Here is a 6000-nt window from a genome sequence, read left to right as displayed (position 1 = left end):
GTGGGGCGGGGGGGAAGTGAACGCTTTGGTAGTTAATTATTTATTTATCACTTGCTTCGTTTATTTATTCACTTATCCTTCCAATATTTGTTTTACTTGTCTTCCTAATTTGTTTGCTCGCTTATTTTACCCTTGTCTGCCGCTTTTCTACTTGCTCTTTCGGTTGACTTGCTTGTCGAGGCTGAGACGCGGAGTTATCTCGACTTCTGCTGTCATGCCCGCAGGCATTGAGAAAAAGCTAGCAGTTCAGGCGAACCTCGGCACCTCGTACGGTCCGGGAGCAGCGTCAGAAAAAAGAAACGCGCAGCGTTACCAGACGCCGATGTGGCGCTTCGACCCCCGACGGCGGGCCATTACAGCGTGGACGGTCGACATCAAACGGTACAGACCGGCACGGTCGCCATCCGTGATCCATCACTGTCTACCGGCGCCTGTCAGCAGCACAGTCACTGTGCGGGCCACGTGCTTGCCTCGCCGGTTGCGTACAGCGCACTCGAGGCTTCAGACACTGCTGTGGGTGGTGGATCGAGAGAGTGGAAAAGATTTAATCTCTCTCTATCGCCGATCAGTTTTCTCGCTGCGAATGCCAGATCAGCTTTGGTCGGTTTCGAGAACATCTTGTGGTGCCCATGACGAGCCGGCGGACATTAAAAAAGACTTCTTACCCGAGACGCAACTTCAGTTCTGGGCCGTTAGCACTTCCTTTTATTGACCTTCGTGCAGTCTGCACAAAGCGCAAGGTTGCGCATAATGGACGGTGCAATCGCGTTGCGAGCAGTGTTTTTACACGCATGGACGTAGAATAGTACGCAATAGCCAAATCTTTCACAATACAATTAATGGAGCAGCCTACCACATCTATATATTTACATTTCGTTGTCTGCATCGTATGGTGTACTTTATATATATATATATATATATATATATATATATATATATATATATATATATATATATATATATATGGCTGGCACAGCGGGTATCATAGTGTTCACCATGCACGTGCCTGAAATTTCGCGTAGCGGACTGGCATTGGGCTGTCACTGCGAACTGTGTGGTCCTGTGCAGCGGACAGCACAACGAGATAGAGAAAGAAGGAAAATAAAAAGAAAAGCCGGACAGGGCAGCCAATGGCGAAAGCACCACCAGAGCCGCGAAGTGGTCACTTTCTGCCACCATTGTCCGCCACATTGGCGCCCCACACATTCTGCACGCAACTGGGAAGAGAGCTCACGCGACGCTGCGTGGTCCCACTCGGCTCGCGCCTACACGCGAGACACATCCGATAATGAACTCAGGCGGCTGCGACGCTCCGTATCGCCGCCGCCAACAGCGGTCGGCGCACGTCGGCTGCGGCGCACCTGCAGGCCTTCCCACGGGCCGGGACCCCAGCCAATCAGCGGAGTCGTACGCAAACATGTTCTTAGTGCCACGCACGCTGTTTGTCTTCGTAGCTAATCTCGGACAACGAATGACCAGCTCGACATAAAGGGCCGAACGAACGAAAGCGAATGTGAGGCGCAGCAGCCCCAGTCAGGAATGTCGGTTCTGCTCGCCATAGCTGGTCGGAGCTACGCGCCAAGACAATGCAGTTATTTTGCGGGCGGAAGTTACGTGCACGTGAGTGGCTTGTATTCTTTCCTCGTTTCTTAAGAGTGGAGTAGGCAACACATTTCTTGCGAAGTGCATGCAGTTTTGAGTAAAAAATAAGAAGGACCACCCTACACATCAAAGTTATGCTTTCTTCCTACGCGAGACGCAACAAATACGCACACATTTAGCGATGCGTCATTCCAAGCCCATCGTGTCAAGGTCACGACACGCAGACGAGCTGCGGTTGATATTCCGTAAAATATAAATAAAACGAAACAAGGACTCTAGCGGACCACTGAAACGAAAGCATCCAGTGGAAGTTTCAGCTCGATTGCTCCGTTTAAACACATGGGAATGGAAAAATCGTTTTCTTTCGGCAACCATTGCACCAAATTTGATGAAGTTCTTAGCATTAAAAAAATTTGAAAATCGTGTGATTGTAAGTAAATTTTTCAGTAGGCATTGATTTAAAAGAACGAAAACTGTTGGATATTGCAAAATTTAAAAAGAAAGCTAGCAAGTTTGCAACTCTGTACCTAAACAGTTAAAGACTATCACAATGATGTAAATTGCATCTAATAATACATCTAAAGCGAAGCAAATTGATGTAGTAAACACTCATTTAACATGTACCCCTAATTGTGAGCTGAACTTTTACAAAATCCTCGTAACATGGTAACAATTCCACGTAAGCTGTGAATTCTTGTATCAGGTTTGTCCGCATGAGGTGCCCTAATCGATGCAGTTTACAGAACTACGATATCTTATTTTTGTGTTGAATTACAGATTTGTAACATAGTGCTCTTCATTTTTAAATATTTTGAAACGAATGGAATTTATGAAAATTCTTATAAGATTTACAAGGCTTAAATAAATATTGCAGCACAACTGATAGTTGGGCGAGTTGGTACGAATTCATAGTGAAATATTTTTTTTTTCAAGCGCTCGCGTGTCCCCCTTCACTGTGTCCTTGTCGATTGTGCGCGCTAAATGTTTCACTATAAAGAAATATTGTTACGCGAAATAACGAGTAAGAACTGGAGACTATTTACAAAGTATATTTACAAATGATAATGCGGTGCTGGCCAGATCAGCCGACAGCTCGAGAGCCAGAGAGCGTCGTCGTCTTCGTCGGGGCGCCCAGCGTGCATCGTCCACAAGAAACGCGCAATATGCGTGTATCAATATTTTGCCTGCTACAGTCACTAGAATTGACCTTTCCCGGTACTTGAATAGGCGGCATCAGAGTTGGCCCCGAATAAATGCTTTCTTGTGTCGAAACAGAGGTGAGTGGCCACAAGACAACGACAACGGCGACGGCGACGACTGAGCGACGACGGCGACGGATCACGTGGCACTGGCACGCGGAATCGAATGCCGAGGCAGCGGGTTCCGTGGTGAATTTCCCTTTTCGTACGCAGAAACGTGATGGTCATACGAGCAAGACGCCGCGCAATCTTCATGGAGATGCAGAAATCTAGAATCTTCTAGGTGCAGAAAGAAAGGTATGAGAAACCGAACGGGCCGAATAAGTAACAGCTCTTCTTGTTCATTTTGAAGCCGCTTTTTAGAAAAATCCTTATGAAACATTGCAGGATATTCCGTATGGAAATCGAGAAGGAAGAATTCAGAAAAGAAAGTGCGACATTTTAGTTAAGCAGTTTCTATGACATTAGATTGTGTAGGCTCATGACGCATGGCACGAGATGCATGCTACATTCATATTGCGCACAGGACTTGTAAAATTCTTAGTGTAGTATACATGGACCAAATTTTTTATTTATATTAGTTTAACTTAATAATTTGAATACACGCACACTCCTGATGCCCTCGGTTTCGGTTGATGCCCAGCAGAAGAATTGGTTGAAATTCACTCTTACAAACAACCCTATACTGTTAAAACTTTCTGTAAACAGAGTCCAGATGCTGCTCTTACAAGAGCTAAGTGCGGCAAGCTAGTTACCTTTCTGGACATTCTGTTGCAGCTATACGGTGCTTCATGATCATTCCACGCATTCAATTTCACCTCCCTTTCCTTTCCACCCAGCCCACTTTGACTGTCTCCTCTCTATATTTGTCACTCTCTCGCAAAACGAAACATGGGGTAAGTGCCATTCACCGAGTTTTTCGCTCTGCTGACTGACTTCGCCATCGCTTGTTTCCATGGTGCAGGCTATAAACATTGTGTCAGCACGGGGAAATTCATGCATGTTTGAAAACTGTCTTAGTTCGTATCGTTATGTTGCGTACAAATACGTTACGTAGAAAGAGTCACGGGAGCGATATTATGCGGGTCTATCTACAAGGGCATAAATGCACTGCCCAGAAAAAACAGCCCACGGAAGGTTGCATCGTCGTCGTCATCGTTGCCTTTCGAAGCATGATAGACCTGCTCCTGGTCAAATGGTAAACTGTCCCGTAGCAATATAACAGCGCATAACAGATTGATTTCCTTACAAGTACAGGCGAGCTCGATGTTAGCTTAGCTACTAAAGCTACTGCACGGCCTGGCAGCTTTTGGCGATGTTTCATCTACGCATTTCGTTGGCGATACGAACCAGGCAACCCTTCTTTTATATTATGTTTATTAACAAAACCTCACCTCGATTTTGAGTCACGCAAACGAACTTCCAACTCAATGAGCCCGATTACTCCAATGCACACACGATTTGCAGAGGGAAATAAAAGAAATCAAAGTGGGAATACTGAAGCGACAGCGCTTAGCTCCCTTTCAAGTTCTTTGCCACCCGATGAGAATTGGGGACGGTCGCAGAGAATTTCAAAGTAACGAGGTCACCTAATGACGCTCGCTTCACGGCTCGAATCTTGACGAAGGCAAGAACACACACACTGACTGTGTGCAGAAACCTGCCCTGTCGTAAAAGCAACGCGGACGCGCTCGGATTTAAAGAGCGGTCAATACGCGCGGTGCAATCGGCTCGGGAAGAGAGACGCTCTCAAATGCTCGTGTCAGACCGCCAAGGATGCGATAAGGCAGCCTTGCCCCCACCCGGATGCACCGCTCATGTCCTGCCTCTAGGCATCTCGCCTTCGACGTGAAGTGGTCGTATACCCGGTCGGACACGACGGTTTGTTTGACATTCAGCCAAGACTGGTTCTTAGGGATTCGTCAGCGACCACTGTTTAAGGCGCGGTCCATGAAACCGCGGCGACATTCTATGCGGACTGAATGGGAAAGCACCGTCGTAGAGATCGAGTGAGGGGACACTTTCGACAACACACTATCTGCCTTCACCAAGGCGTTGAACCTTGCTGGTATTCCGTATTAGCGGGAGTATGAAATCTCAGTGGTATTTGTTGTTTCTGAAATCGACGATATCGGTCCGATAAAGCATTTCCTGCGTTTTACAGATCTTGACTCGCCGCTTTACAACGCAGACCTTCGCGCTGAGCTTTCTTCAGGCATGCGTTATTCGACTTTATCAGGGCGAGAACCAATAAAAAATTACGAAACATCGCAGACTTCGAGAATGGATTTAGGTTGGCTACGCTGAAGTGATTAAAGGCCGATAAAACGGGTACCGCTAAGAAGAATAGCAGTTGGTACGAGACTGTGCGATAGACGAACCCGTGTGCTGCCACCGCTGTGCTGCAAGTCTGCCTGGCACCGCGGCTGTGGGAGTCTCCGCGTTTTTCTCTTAATTCGATTGCACAGTTACCGACGACTAATCTTTCTCGCAAGTTATCCTCGTCAACAGTTCAAATCTTGATCTTGATTTTACTGTGGTCGTCTGCTAATAGCGAAAAACCTCTCTGTCTGTACAATTACGGTCTCGAGGCCTTCTCCGATGACTTTCTTTCAGTTGTTCTGCAACTATTTTCCCTCTTTCACGCAGCTTACGTCAAGTACATAATTGCCATAATCCATAAAGTTATGCTTTGCAACTTGTTATGCGCGGTCAGTGTATAATTTGATGTCAACGCGTTTTTCATCGAGTAATTGTAGTAGCGGGGAGGCCAACATGAATCACAGCCAACATTTCCGGCTCCCTTGAACCATACCTGTCATTGGCTAAATTATTACGAATGAAGGAAGGGCGTTCCCAAGAACGCGCGTGAATCCAGGCGTCTTTGGATTCCATTTGGTGAACAAAACAGTGGAGGTGTGCGTGCGTGGCCTTCCTTCGCGTAATGCTCGAAGTGTCGCCTCCTCGTCGCCCGTGGCGAATAAATAACCGCAGCGCGGGTGAAAGTGAGCAGCGGCGCGGAGGCAGGGGTATATGTGCCTCGTTTCAACGAGTAGCGGAGAAACAAGCGGCAGCAGCTGCTAACAAGAGGGCGCGCGTGAGACACGGGGAGAGTTAATTGTGACGGCTCTGCTCGCCTACTTCCACGCGTGCGCGCAACTCATTGGCATTCGCAGTGGGAGACCAGTCCGCATTTTGT

General features: G+C 47.2%; 1 protein-coding gene across 3 annotated transcripts in view; it reads right to left on the bottom strand.

The window, feature by feature from the left end:
• The window catches only part of nwk (FCH and double SH3 domains nervous wreck), a 202631-nt gene that overhangs the window by 102750 nt on the left and 93881 nt on the right, over positions 1-6000 (bottom strand). The window lies entirely within an intron of this gene.

This window comes from Dermacentor variabilis, chromosome 4 (genome assembly GCF_050947875.1).
Source record: "Dermacentor variabilis isolate Ectoservices chromosome 4, ASM5094787v1, whole genome shotgun sequence".
In the NCBI taxonomy this organism is placed as follows: Eukaryota; Metazoa; Arthropoda; class Arachnida; order Ixodida; family Ixodidae; genus Dermacentor; species Dermacentor variabilis.
Note: the sequence above shows the minus strand (reverse complement) of the source record. Positions and strands in the feature narration are given on the sequence as shown.